The sequence below is a fragment of the Hyla sarda genome, unplaced genomic scaffold (genome assembly GCF_029499605.1).
Source record: "Hyla sarda isolate aHylSar1 unplaced genomic scaffold, aHylSar1.hap1 scaffold_1171, whole genome shotgun sequence".
Lineage (NCBI taxonomy): Eukaryota > Metazoa > Chordata > Amphibia > Anura > Hylidae > Hyla > Hyla sarda.
In genome coordinates this window covers 36,892-51,651 of record NW_026607794.1, presented here as the reverse complement: position 1 = coordinate 51,651, position 14,760 = coordinate 36,892, and the positions used below count along the sequence as shown (strand labels likewise).

The following is a 14,760-nucleotide window of genomic DNA, read 5'->3' as shown; positions in this document are numbered from 1 at the left end:
CGCCTCCCGTTGTCTGGGGACTAAGCCGGCTCCCTGATAGCAGCAGGGGGGTGAAGTCCCTCCGTTAAGAAGGACGATCCCCCCAGGCAAAGGAGCCGGGTACCCCAGACACCCTCTGGCCAGACCAAGTGAGCAGAACTACACTTGATCTTAGCCAAAAGGCCGAGAAGCGATAACCGTGAAAGGGGCGGGCCCAACAAGGTCCCCTTCATGGGCACTATCACTGCTTGCTGTCAGGGAGGCTGCCAGACAATTTTCCATGCACACTCTGGGCTGGGGGGCAGTCAACCACCAGTACACACAGCAGAACCTAAACCCATACCATTATTGCTAAGCAGCAAGACAGGGGCCCATTGCACTCCCACGGGGCCTTTTTAAATGCAATCCATAACCCGGATTTGCCAGGAACCCTTCTTACTCCTCCTACTTGCATGTGACACTGGGCTTAGGATCTGCATAGGAGCACACACCTACCTTTGTTGCCTGCAGATGCCTCCTTGGCTGTCCCCAAACGGTATCAAACCAACACCCACGGGAAGCTGTAAGCATAGAGGACATGCCTGCACCCCATTGGACTTACCTGTGTGGGTTAAATCCGGGTTATTTGACAACCTATGGCGGTGATGGTTCTGCTCAGGCAGAGCAGTGCTGATGCTCCTCATAAAGCTGTCGCTGCTGTGAAGGTTCTAGGTGACATCACAAATCCCTTTGGTTACATACACAACAAAGCTGGGTTGTTGTTGTTTACACTCTGCAAGGCCTGTGGAAGTGAGTGACATCATAGCACTGTAGTTCTGAGGGTTCAAGATGGATGCAACAATCTCCTGTTGCTTCTATGAAGGCCGTAATAGACGACATCACCAAACAGCTCCATAGTCACATACACAGCAAAGGAGAGATGTTGTTTACACCTAGTGATGTCAGTGGTATTGAGTGACATCACAGCACAGTGCTAAGGCTCCTGGGCCTGGACACAGCAGCGGCTGCAATATCTCAACGGAGAATACGTTTATATCTATGTGTGTGTGTGCGCATATATATATATATATATATATATATATATATATATATATATTTCTCAGCCGAAATCACTTTTAAACCCATTTCCACCTTTTTTTCCCTTCTCTTCCTCTTACTTTTTTTTCACGTTTTTTTACGTTTTTCTCCTTTTCGCCTCTTTTCTGGGCGTATTATTCTTCTTTTTCTTCTTTTTTTTCGTCTAATGCATACCCCATCAGTGCAGCAATGCTTATTCAATACCGCCAGCAGATGGAGACACTGGGGGATAATTTTCTAAGGATTTATACTGATTTTTCCTGTCTGAATTTGTCGCACAGAAAGTTGCAGGCCAAATATGTGTGACATTTCTGCGACTTTAGCTTCTAGAGCATTTTTACAACATTATACATAGGTGCTGAATACATAAAAAGCGACTGTTCAGCGACAGACAAGTCGCATCGGCTGAAAGTAGGCCAGAATGTCAGTCCATGTTGGAGCAGGTTTAGATACAGTCTAAAGCATAGATCTCAAAGTCTGTGCACAGAATTTAGCAAGGGCCTCGCACCTTCTGATGCATCAGGTAGGTGCACAATAGCATAGCCTAACCCTCTGTACTTTGGTCTATATTGATGCGGGACATAGACAGCCAGCTGATGACCAATCCATTAGTGCAATGGATGGCTGGAAGCATTTGTCTTTGCCTTTGCAATACCACAGAAGCAATGCATGGTCAATGTACAGCAATGACACACCTGTGTGAACAGCCAGGAGACCCCCCCCCCCCCCCCCCATGTTATGTTACATAGTTACATAGTTAGTACGGTCGAAAAAAGACATATGTCCATCACGTTCAACCAGGGAATTAAGGGGTAGGGGTGTGGCGCGATATTGGGGAAGGGATGAGATTTTATATTTCTTCATAAGCATTAATCTTATTTTGTCAATTAGGAACATTCAGCACCCACCCGCTATCAAGGCAGCTGCCTATCATGTCATGCCCTACCTGCACAGGTGTGCTGGCTACTCAAATGATCCAATTAAGGAGGCCATTTAGTCAGCAGCAGCAGAAGTCCTGTGCCTGGACGCTCCAACAGGGGCCAGACACAAGCAGAAGCAGAAGCAGCAGAAGCAGCAGCAGCACCACCTTTTGTTTTTTGGCTGCAGCAGCAGCAAGGCCCACAGGGCTGGCTAGCTGGCTAGCCAGCAAGCAGGTAGCAATGAAAGTAGGAATCTTTCTTTTTAACCCTGTAAGGGGGTGGTGCACTGTACCCGAAGATACTGCCATATCGGGTCAATGCATAGGGCGACGGAAGCAAGCTTCGAAATCGGCCCCCGTTCTCAAAAATCCATTTAATATATGGTCCCCAGATAGGGGACGTATCAGATATTAAACTGATAAGAACAGATACTACACTTGATCTTAGCCAAAAGGCCGAGAAGCGATAACCGTGAAAGGGGCGGGCCCAACAAGGTCCCCTTCATGGGCACTATCACTGCTTGCTGTCAGGGAGGCTGCCAGACAATTTTCCATGCACACTCTGGGCTGGGGGGCAGTCAACCACCAGTACACACAGCAGAACCTAAACCCATACCATTATTGCTAAGCAGCAAGACAGGGGCCCATTGCACTCCCACGGGGCCTTTTTAAATGCAATCCATAACCCGGATTTGCCAGGAACCCTTCTTACTCCTCCTACTTGCATGTGACACTGGGCTTAGGATCTGCATAGGAAACACACACACAAGCACACACCTACCTTTGTTGCCTGCAGATGCCTCCTTGGCTGTCCCCAAACGGTATCAAACCAACACCCACGGGAAGCTGTAAGCATAGAGGACATGCCTGCACCCCATTGGACTTACCTGTGTGGGTTAAATCCGGGTTATTTGACAACCTATGGCGGTGATGGTTCTGCTCAGGCAGAGCAGTGCTGATGCTCCTCATAAAGCTGTCGCTGCTGTGAAGGTTCTAGGTGACATCACAAATCCCTTTGGTTACATACACAACAAAGCTGGGTTGTTGTTGTTTACACTCTGCAAGGCCTGTGGAAGTGAGTGACATCATAGCACTGTAGTTCTGAGGGTTCAAGATGGATGCAACAATCTCCTGTTGCTTCTATGAAGGCCGTAATAGACGACATCACCAAACAGCTCCATAGTCACATACACAGCAAAGGAGAGATGTTGTTTACACCTAGTGATGTCAGTGGTATTGAGTGACATCACAGCACAGTGCTAAGGCTCCTGGGCCTGGACACAGCAGCGGCTGCAATATCTCAACGGAGAATACGTTTATATCTATGTGTGTGTGTGCGCATATATATATATATATATATATATATATATATATATATATATATATTCTCCGCCGAAATCACTTTTAAACCCATTTCCACCTTTTTTTCCCTTCTCTTCCTCTTACTTTTTTTTCACGTTTTTTTACGTTTTTCTCCTTTTCGCCTCTTTTCTGGGCGTATTATTCTTCTTTTTCTTCTTTTTTTTCGTCTAATGCATACCCCATCAGTGCAGCAATGCTTATTCAATACCGCCAGCAGATGGAGACACTGGGGGATAATTTTCTAAGGATTTATACTGATTTTTCCTGTCTGAATTTGTCGCACAGAAAGTTGCAGGCCAAATATGTGTGACATTTCTGCGACTTTAGCTTCTAGAGCATTTTTACAACATTATACATAGGTGCTGAATACATAAAAAGCGACTGTTCAGCGACAGACAAGTCGCATCGGCTGAAAGTAGGCCAGAATGTCAGTCCATGTTGGAGCAGGTTTAGATACAGTCTAAAGCATAGATCTCAAAGTCTGTGCACAGAATTTAGCAAGGGCCTCGCACCTTCTGATGCATCAGGTAGGTGCACAATAGCATAGCCTAACCCTCTGTACTTTGGTCTATATTGATGCGGGACATAGACAGCCAGCTGATGACCAATCCATTAGTGCAATGGATGGCTGGAAGCATTTGTCTTTGCCTTTGCAATACCACAGAAGCAATGCATGGTCAATGTACAGCAATGACACACCTGTGTGAACAGCCAGGAGACCCCCCCCCCCCCCCATGTTATGTTACATAGTTACATAGTTAGTACGGTCGAAAAAAGACATATGTCCATCACGTTCAACCAGGGAATTAAGGGGTAGGGGTGTGGCGCGATATTGGGGAAGGGATGAGATTTTATATTTCTTCATAAGCATTAATCTTATTTTGTCAATTAGGAACATTCAGCACCCACCCGCTATCAAGGCAGCTGCCTATCATGTCATGCCCTACCTGCACAGGTGTGCTGGCTACTCAAATGATCCAATTAAGGAGGCCATTTAGTCAGCAGCAGCAGAAGTCCTGTGCCTGGACGCTCCAACAGGGGCCAGACACAAGCAGAAGCAGAAGCAGCAGAAGCAGCAGCAGCACCACCTTTTGTTTTTTGGCTGCAGCAGCAGCAAGGCCCACAGGGCTGGCTAGCTGGCTAGCCAGCAAGCAGGTAGCAATGAAAGTAGGAATCTTTCTTTTTAACCCTGTAAGGGGGTGGTGCACTGTACCCGAAGATACTGCCATATCGGGTCAATGCATAGGGCGACGGAAGCAAGCTTCGAAATCGGCCCCCGTTCTCAAAAATCCATTTAATATATGGTCCCCAGATAGGGGACGTATCAGATATTAAACTGATAAGAACAGATACTACACTTGATCTTAGCCAAAAGGCCGAGAAGCGATAACCGTGAAAGGGGCGGGCCCAACAAGGTCCCCTTCATGGGCACTATCACTGCTTGCTGTCAGGGAGGCTGCCAGACAATTTTCCATGCACACTCTGGGCTGGGGGGCAGTCAACCACCAGTACACACAGCAGAACCTAAACCCATACCATTATTGCTAAGCAGCAAGACAGGGGCCCATTGCACTCCCACGGGGCCTTTTTAAATGCAATCCATAACCCGGATTTGCCAGGAACCCTTCTTACTCCTCCTACTTGCATGTGACACTGGGCTTAGGATCTGCATAGGAAACACACACACAAGCACACACCTACCTTTGTTGCCTGCAGATGCCTCCTTGGCTGTCCCCAAACGGTATCAAACCAACACCCACGGGAAGCTGTAAGCATAGAGGACATGCCTGCACCCCATTGGACTTACCTGTGTGGGTTAAATCCGGGTTATTTGACAACCTATGGCGGTGATGGTTCTGCTCAGGCAGAGCAGTGCTGATGCTCCTCATAAAGCTGTCGCTGCTGTGAAGGTTCTAGGTGACATCACAAATCCCTTTGGTTACATACACAACAAAGCTGGGTTGTTGTTGTTTACACTCTGCAAGGCCTGTGGAAGTGAGTGACATCATAGCACTGTAGTTCTGAGGGTTCAAGATGGATGCAACAATCTCCTGTTGCTTCTATGAAGGCCGTAATAGACGACATCACCAAACAGCTCCATAGTCACATACACAGCAAAGGAGAGATGTTGTTTACACCTAGTGATGTCAGTGGTATTGAGTGACATCACAGCACAGTGCTAAGGCTCCTGGGCCTGGACACAGCAGCGGCTGCAATATCTCAACGGAGAATACGTTTATATCTATGTGTGTGTGTGCGCATATATATATATATATATATATATATATATATATATATATATATATTTCTCCGCCGAAATCACTTTTAAACCCATTTCCACCTTTTTTTCCCTTCTCTTCCTCTTACTTTTTTTTCACGTTTTTTTACGTTTTTCTCCTTTTCGCCTCTTTTCTGGGCGTATTATTCTTCTTTTTCTTCTTTTTTTTCGTCTAATGCATACCCCATCAGTGCAGCAATGCTTATTCAATACCGCCAGCAGATGGAGACACTGGGGGATAATTTTCTAAGGATTTATACTGATTTTTCCTGTCTGAATTTGTCGCACAGAAAGTTGCAGGCCAAATATGTGTGACATTTCTGCGACTTTAGCTTCTAGAGCATTTTTACAACATTATACATAGGTGCTGAATACATAAAAAGCGACTGTTCAGCGACAGACAAGTCGCATCGGCTGAAAGTAGGCCAGAATGTCAGTCCATGTTGGAGCAGGTTTAGATACAGTCTAAAGCATAGATCTCAAAGTCTGTGCACAGAATTTAGCAAGGGCCTCGCACCTTCTGATGCATCAGGTAGGTGCACAATAGCATAGCCTAACCCTCTGTACTTTGGTCTATATTGATGCGGGACATAGACAGCCAGCTGATGACCAATCCATTAGTGCAATGGATGGCTGGAAGCATTTGTCTTTGCCTTTGCAATACCACAGAAGCAATGCATGGTCAATGTACAGCAATGACACACCTGTGTGAACAGCCAGGAGACCCCCCCCCCCCCCCCATGTTATGTTACATAGTTACATAGTTAGTACGGTCGAAAAAAGACATATGTCCATCACGTTCAACCAGGGAATTAAGGGGTAGGGGTGTGGCGCGATATTGGGGAAGGGATGAGATTTTATATTTCTTCATAAGCATTAATCTTATTTTGTCAATTAGGAACATTCAGCACCCACCCGCTATCAAGGCAGCTGCCTATCATGTCATGCCCTACCTGCACAGGTGTGCTGGCTACTCAAATGATCCAATTAAGGAGGCCATTTAGTCAGCAGCAGCAGAAGTCCTGTGCCTGGACGCTCCAACAGGGGCCAGACACAAGCAGAAGCAGAAGCAGCAGAAGCAGCAGCAGCACCACCTTTTGTTTTTTGGCTGCAGCAGCAGCAAGGCCCACAGGGCTGGCTAGCTGGCTAGCCAGCAAGCAGGTAGCAATGAAAGTAGGAATCTTTCTTTTTAACCCTGTAAGGGGGTGGTGCACTGTACCCGAAGATACTGCCATATCGGGTCAATGCATAGGGCGACGGAAGCAAGCTTCGAAATCGGCCCCCGTTCTCAAAAATCCATTTAATATATGGTCCCCAGATAGGGGACGTATCAGATATTAAACTGATAAGAACAGATACTACACTTGATCTTAGCCAAAAGGCCGAGAAGCGATAACCGTGAAAGGGGCGGGCCCAACAAGGTCCCCTTCATGGGCACTATCACTGCTTGCTGTCAGGGAGGCTGCCAGACAATTTTCCATGCACACTCTGGGCTGGGGGGCAGTCAACCACCAGTACACACAGCAGAACCTAAACCCATACCATTATTGCTAAGCAGCAAGACAGGGGCCCATTGCACTCCCACGGGGCCTTTTTAAATGCAATCCATAACCCGGATTTGCCAGGAACCCTTCTTACTCCTCCTACTTGCATGTGACACTGGGCTTAGGATCTGCATAGGAAACACACACACAAGCACACACCTACCTTTGTTGCCTGCAGATGCCTCCTTGGCTGTCCCCAAACGGTATCAAACCAACACCCACGGGAAGCTGTAAGCATAGAGGACATGCCTGCACCCCATTGGACTTACCTGTGTGGGTTAAATCCGGGTTATTTGACAACCTATGGCGGTGATGGTTCTGCTCAGGCAGAGCAGTGCTGATGCTCCTCATAAAGCTGTCGCTGCTGTGAAGGTTCTAGGTGACATCACAAATCCCTTTGGTTACATACACAACAAAGCTGGGTTGTTGTTGTTTACACTCTGCAAGGCCTGTGGAAGTGAGTGACATCATAGCACTGTAGTTCTGAGGGTTCAAGATGGATGCAACAATCTCCTGTTGCTTCTATGAAGGCCGTAATAGACGACATCACCAAACAGCTCCATAGTCACATACACAGCAAAGGAGAGATGTTGTTTACACCTAGTGATGTCAGTGGTATTGAGTGACATCACAGCACAGTGCTAAGGCTCCTGGGCCTGGACACAGCAGCGGCTGCAATATCTCAACGGAGAATACGTTTATATCTATGTGTGTGTGTGCGCATATATATATATATATATATATATATATATATATATATATATTTCTCCGCCGAAATCACTTTTAAACCCATTTCCACCTTTTTTTCCCTTCTCTTCCTCTTACTTTTTTTTCACGTTTTTTTACGTTTTTCTCCTTTTCGCCTCTTTTCTGGGCGTATTATTCTTCTTTTTCTTCTTTTTTTTCGTCTAATGCATACCCCATCAGTGCAGCAATGCTTATTCAATACCGCCAGCAGATGGAGACACTGGGGGATAATTTTCTAAGGATTTATACTGATTTTTCCTGTCTGAATTTGTCGCACAGAAAGTTGCAGGCCAAATATGTGTGACATTTCTGCGACTTTAGCTTCTAGAGCATTTTTACAACATTATACATAGGTGCTGAATACATAAAAAGCGACTGTTCAGCGACAGACAAGTCGCATCGGCTGAAAGTAGGCCAGAATGTCAGTCCATGTTGGAGCAGGTTTAGATACAGTCTAAAGCATAGATCTCAAAGTCTGTGCACAGAATTTAGCAAGGGCCTCGCACCTTCTGATGCATCAGGTAGGTGCACAATAGCATAGCCTAACCCTCTGTACTTTGGTCTATATTGATGCGGGACATAGACAGCCAGCTGATGACCAATCCATTAGTGCAATGGATGGCTGGAAGCATTTGTCTTTGCCTTTGCAATACCACAGAAGCAATGCATGGTCAATGTACAGCAATGACACACCTGTGTGAACAGCCAGGAGACCCCCCCCCCCCCCCCCATGTTATGTTACATAGTTACATAGTTAGTACGGTCGAAAAAAGACATATGTCCATCACGTTCAACCAGGGAATTAAGGGGTAGGGGTGTGGCGCGATATTGGGGAAGGGATGAGATTTTATATTTCTTCATAAGCATTAATCTTATTTTGTCAATTAGGAACATTCAGCACCCACCCGCTATCAAGGCAGCTGCCTATCATGTCATGCCCTACCTGCACAGGTGTGCTGGCTACTCAAATGATCCAATTAAGGAGGCCATTTAGTCAGCAGCAGCAGAAGTCCTGTGCCTGGACGCTCCAACAGGGGCCAGACACAAGCAGAAGCAGAAGCAGCAGAAGCAGCAGCAGCACCACCTTTTGTTTTTTGGCTGCAGCAGCAGCAAGGCCCACAGGGCTGGCTAGCTGGCTAGCCAGCAAGCAGGTAGCAATGAAAGTAGGAATCTTTCTTTTTAACCCTGTAAGGGGGTGGTGCACTGTACCCGAAGATACTGCCATATCGGGTCAATGCATAGGGCGACGGAAGCAAGCTTCGAAATCGGCCCCCGTTCTCAAAAATCCATTTAATATATGGTCCCCAGATAGGGGACGTATCAGATATTAAACTGATAAGAACAGATACTACACTTGATCTTAGCCAAAAGGCCGAGAAGCGATAACCGTGAAAGGGGCGGGCCCAACAAGGTCCCCTTCATGGGCACTATCACTGCTTGCTGTCAGGGAGGCTGCCAGACAATTTTCCATGCACACTCTGGGCTGGGGGGCAGTCAACCACCAGTACACACAGCAGAACCTAAACCCATACCATTATTGCTAAGCAGCAAGACAGGGGCCCATTGCACTCCCACGGGGCCTTTTTAAATGCAATCCATAACCCGGATTTGCCAGGAACCCTTCTTACTCCTCCTACTTGCATGTGACACTGGGCTTAGGATCTGCATAGGAAACACACACACAAGCACACACCTACCTTTGTTGCCTGCAGATGCCTCCTTGGCTGTCCCCAAACGGTATCAAACCAACACCCACGGGAAGCTGTAAGCATAGAGGACATGCCTGCACCCCATTGGACTTACCTGTGTGGGTTAAATCCGGGTTATTTGACAACCTATGGCGGTGATGGTTCTGCTCAGGCAGAGCAGTGCTGATGCTCCTCATAAAGCTGTCGCTGCTGTGAAGGTTCTAGGTGACATCACAAATCCCTTTGGTTACATACACAACAAAGCTGGGTTGTTGTTGTTTACACTCTGCAAGGCCTGTGGAAGTGAGTGACATCATAGCACTGTAGTTCTGAGGGTTCAAGATGGATGCAACAATCTCCTGTTGCTTCTATGAAGGCCGTAATAGACGACATCACCAAACAGCTCCATAGTCACATACACAGCAAAGGAGAGATGTTGTTTACACCTAGTGATGTCAGTGGTATTGAGTGACATCACAGCACAGTGCTAAGGCTCCTGGGCCTGGACACAGCAGCGGCTGCAATATCTCAACGGAGAATACGTTTATATCTATGTGTGTGTGTGCGCATATATATATATATATATATATATATATATATATATATATATTTCTCCGCCGAAATCACTTTTAAACCCATTTCCACCTTTTTTTCCCTTCTCTTCCTCTTACTTTTTTTTCACGTTTTTTTACGTTTTTCTCCTTTTCGCCTCTTTTCTGGGCGTATTATTCTTCTTTTTCTTCTTTTTTTTCGTCTAATGCATACCCCATCAGTGCAGCAATGCTTATTCAATACCGCCAGCAGATGGAGACACTGGGGGATAATTTTCTAAGGATTTATACTGATTTTTCCTGTCTGAATTTGTCGCACAGAAAGTTGCAGGCCAAATATGTGTGACATTTCTGCGACTTTAGCTTCTAGAGCATTTTTACAACATTATACATAGGTGCTGAATACATAAAAAGCGACTGTTCAGCGACAGACAAGTCGCATCGGCTGAAAGTAGGCCAGAATGTCAGTCCATGTTGGAGCAGGTTTAGATACAGTCTAAAGCATAGATCTCAAAGTCTGTGCACAGAATTTAGCAAGGGCCTCGCACCTTCTGATGCATCAGGTAGGTGCACAATAGCATAGCCTAACCCTCTGTACTTTGGTCTATATTGATGCGGGACATAGACAGCCAGCTGATGACCAATCCATTAGTGCAATGGATGGCTGGAAGCATTTGTCTTTGCCTTTGCAATACCACAAAAGCAATGCATGGTCAATGTACAGCAATGACACACCTGTGTGAACAGCCAGGAGACCCCCCCCCCCCCCCCCCCCCATGTTATGTTACATAGTTACATAGTTAGTACGGTCGAAAAAAGACATATGTCCATCACGTTCAACCAGGGAATTAAGGGGTAGGGGTGTGGCGCGATATTGGGGAAGGGATGAGATTTTATATTTCTTCATAAGCATTAATCTTATTTTGTCAATTAGGAACATTCAGCACCCACCCGCTATCAAGGCAGCTGCCTATCATGTCATGCCCTACCTGCACAGGTGTGCTGGCTACTCAAATGATCCAATTAAGGAGGCCATTTAGTCAGCAGCAGCAGAAGTCCTGTGCCTGGACGCTCCAACAGGGGCCAGACACAAGCAGAAGCAGAAGCAGCAGAAGCAGCAGCAGCACCACCTTTTGTTTTTTGGCTGCAGCAGCAGCAAGGCCCACAGGGCTGGCTAGCTGGCTAGCCAGCAAGCAGGTAGCAATGAAAGTAGGAATCTTTCTTTTTAACCCTGTAAGGGGGTGGTGCACTGTACCCGAAGATACTGCCATATCGGGTCAATGCATAGGGCGACGGAAGCAAGCTTCGAAATCGGCCCCCGTTCTCAAAAATCCATTTAATATATGGTCCCCAGATAGGGGACGTATCAGATATTAAACTGATAAGAACAGATACTACACTTGATCTTAGCCAAAAGGCCGAGAAGCGATAACCGTGAAAGGGGCGGGCCCAACAAGGTCCCCTTCATGGGCACTATCACTGCTTGCTGTCAGGGAGGCTGCCAGACAATTTTCCATGCACACTCTGGGCTGGGGGGCAGTCAACCACCAGTACACACAGCAGAACCTAAACCCATACCATTATTGCTAAGCAGCAAGACAGGGGCCCATTGCACTCCCACGGGGCCTTTTTAAATGCAATCCATAACCCGGATTTGCCAGGAACCCTTCTTACTCCTCCTACTTGCATGTGACACTGGGCTTAGGATCTGCATAGGAAACACACACACAAGCACACACCTACCTTTGTTGCCTGCAGATGCCTCCTTGGCTGTCCCCAAACGGTATCAAACCAACACCCACGGGAAGCTGTAAGCATAGAGGACATGCCTGCACCCCATTGGACTTACCTGTGTGGGTTAAATCCGGGTTATTTGACAACCTATGGCGGTGATGGTTCTGCTCAGGCAGAGCAGTGCTGATGCTCCTCATAAAGCTGTCGCTGCTGTGAAGGTTCTAGGTGACATCACAAATCCCTTTGGTTACATACACAACAAAGCTGGGTTGTTGTTGTTTACACTCTGCAAGGCCTGTGGAAGTGAGTGACATCATAGCACTGTAGTTCTGAGGGTTCAAGATGGATGCAACAATCTCCTGTTGCTTCTATGAAGGCCGTAATAGACGACATCACCAAACAGCTCCATAGTCACATACACAGCAAAGGAGAGATGTTGTTTACACCTAGTGATGTCAGTGGTATTGAGTGACATCACAGCACAGTGCTAAGGCTCCTGGGCCTGGACACAGCAGCGGCTGCAATATCTCAACGGAGAATACGTTTATATCTATGTGTGTGTGTGCGCATATATATATATATATATATATATATATATATATATATATATATTTCTCCGCCGAAATCACTTTTAAACCCATTTCCACCTTTTTTTCCCTTCTCTTCCTCTTACTTTTTTTTCACGTTTTTTTACGTTTTTCTCCTTTTCGCCTCTTTTCTGGGCGTATTATTCTTCTTTTTCTTCTTTTTTTTCGTCTAATGCATACCCCATCAGTGCAGCAATGCTTATTCAATACCGCCAGCAGATGGAGACACTGGGGGATAATTTTCTAAGGATTTATACTGATTTTTCCTGTCTGAATTTGTCGCACAGAAAGTTGCAGGCCAAATATGTGTGACATTTCTGCGACTTTAGCTTCTAGAGCATTTTTACAACATTATACATAGGTGCTGAATACATAAAAAGCGACTGTTCAGCGACAGACAAGTCGCATCGGCTGAAAGTAGGCCAGAATGTCAGTCCATGTTGGAGCAGGTTTAGATACAGTCTAAAGCATAGATCTCAAAGTCTGTGCACAGAATTTAGCAAGGGCCTCGCACCTTCTGATGCATCAGGTAGGTGCACAATAGCATAGCCTAACCCTCTGTACTTTGGTCTATATTGATGCGGGACATAGACAGCCAGCTGATGACCAATCCATTAGTGCAATGGATGGCTGGAAGCATTTGTCTTTGCCTTTGCAATACCACAGAAGCAATGCATGGTCAATGTACAGCAATGACACACCTGTGTGAACAGCCAGGAGACCCCCCCCCCCCCCATGTTATGTTACATAGTTACATAGTTAGTACGGTCGAAAAAAGACATATGTCCATCACGTTCAACCAGGGAATTAAGGGGTAGGGGTGTGGCGCGATATTGGGGAAGGGATGAGATTTTATATTTCTTCATAAGCATTAATCTTATTTTGTCAATTAGGAACATTCAGCACCCACCCGCTATCAAGGCAGCTGCCTATCATGTCATGCCCTACCTGCACAGGTGTGCTGGCTACTCAAATGATCCAATTAAGGAGGCCATTTAGTCAGCAGCAGCAGAAGTCATGTGCCTGGACGCTCCAACAGGGGCCAGACACAAGCAGAAGCAGAAGCAGCAGAAGCAGCAGCAGCACCACCTTTTGTTTTTTGGCTGCAGCAGCAGCAAGGCCCACAGGGCTGGCTAGCTGGCTAGCCAGCAAGCAGGTAGCAATGAAAGTAGGAATCTTTCTTTTTAACCCTGTAAGGGGGTGGTGCACTGTACCCGAAGATACTGCCATATCGGGTCAATGCATAGGGCGACGGAAGCAAGCTTCGAAATCGGCCCCCGTTCTCAAAAATCCATTTAATATATGGTCCCCAGATAGGGGACGTATCAGATATTAAACTGATAAGAACAGATTTTTTTTTTTTTTCCTCAGTTACAGACTATTGTTTGGACGATCATCAGGTCACCTACCAAGACTCGTCACTTAAAACAATATCTGAAAAAACATCATACGGAAAAAACTAACTAAGGGAACCGAGTGCCAAGAAAAAGTGACCAAACAACAAAACAAAAAAACATGTCAAAAACAATCACAGAAATTGGTCAAAAACTTACAGCTTTCTCCTTTACGTACTTCTTATAAATTTTTCCATCGTGTATGCATCCAGATTTTCTCCGCTTCTTCTTCACCAATTCTCTTTTTGTCCAGTAGAAAGATAGTAAAAATCCTTCCTAAAAACAATCTTTTCAATTCCCTCGGAGAAATAACAACATTTTTAAAAACAAGCAAATTGCGTGAGTCCCATAAAACCTCTTTAAAAACAGAAAAAAGAATCCAATTAGTACGTGTATCTTCCTTTTTACTAAGATCTTGACCAATAAAAACTTTCTCAAAAGAAAAACTGTTATATCCAGTGAGTTGGATTAAAAACTTCTTTAAAAACATAAAAAATTCTTTTGCATAAAAACAGTCCCAATAAAGGTGCACTAAGTCTTCTCTACCTCCACAACCCTCTCTTGGGCATCTGTCACTTATTCTCAAACCTCTTCCATTTAAAAAAGATCGGGTTGGGAGGCAGCCATGAAAGGACATCCAACTAACGTCTTTTTGTCTGTTTGATAGTCCAATAACTTTAAAAAACTTCCAAATCTTCACAGACTGAGCATTAGTGCAGAATGGTACTTCATATAATCTCTCATTTTTCCTTATTTCTTGTTCTATTTTCTTTTTATCAGGTTCACCTAAAGAGCTCAAACCAAATTGATCATTGAAAGACCTGAGGAGCACATAGAAGGTAGGTATCACATGTGCTATGGGTCTCCTCAAATCCCTCTCACACCAGCCCCATTTGGAAA

General features: G+C 45.7%; 6 non-coding genes across 6 annotated transcripts; all 6 read right to left on the bottom strand.

The window, feature by feature from the left end:
• Positions 1 to 2,252: 2,252 nt before the first annotated feature.
• On the bottom strand, positions 2,253 to 2,443 carry LOC130302599 (U2 spliceosomal RNA). Its single transcript, XR_008852784.1, has one exon. It is a non-coding gene; the product is annotated as a U2 spliceosomal RNA (small nuclear RNA).
• Positions 2,444 to 4,534: 2,091 nt separating this feature from the next.
• Positions 4,535 to 4,725, bottom strand: LOC130302598 (U2 spliceosomal RNA). The gene has a single exon (XR_008852783.1). It is a non-coding gene; the product is annotated as a U2 spliceosomal RNA (small nuclear RNA).
• A 2,093-nt stretch (positions 4,726 to 6,818) lies between these two features.
• LOC130302596 (U2 spliceosomal RNA) lies at positions 6,819 to 7,009 on the bottom strand. Its single transcript, XR_008852781.1, has one exon. It is a non-coding gene; the product is annotated as a U2 spliceosomal RNA (small nuclear RNA).
• Positions 7,010 to 9,099: 2,090 nt separating this feature from the next.
• On the bottom strand, positions 9,100 to 9,290 carry LOC130302595 (U2 spliceosomal RNA). Its single transcript, XR_008852780.1, has one exon. It is a non-coding gene; the product is annotated as a U2 spliceosomal RNA (small nuclear RNA).
• Positions 9,291 to 11,384: 2,094 nt separating this feature from the next.
• Positions 11,385 to 11,575, bottom strand: LOC130302593 (U2 spliceosomal RNA). The gene has a single exon (XR_008852779.1). It is a non-coding gene; the product is annotated as a U2 spliceosomal RNA (small nuclear RNA).
• Positions 11,576 to 13,664: 2,089 nt separating this feature from the next.
• LOC130302630 (U2 spliceosomal RNA) lies at positions 13,665 to 13,848 on the bottom strand. Its single transcript, XR_008852812.1, has one exon. It is a non-coding gene; the product is annotated as a U2 spliceosomal RNA (small nuclear RNA).
• Positions 13,849 to 14,760: the final 912 nt, after the last annotated feature.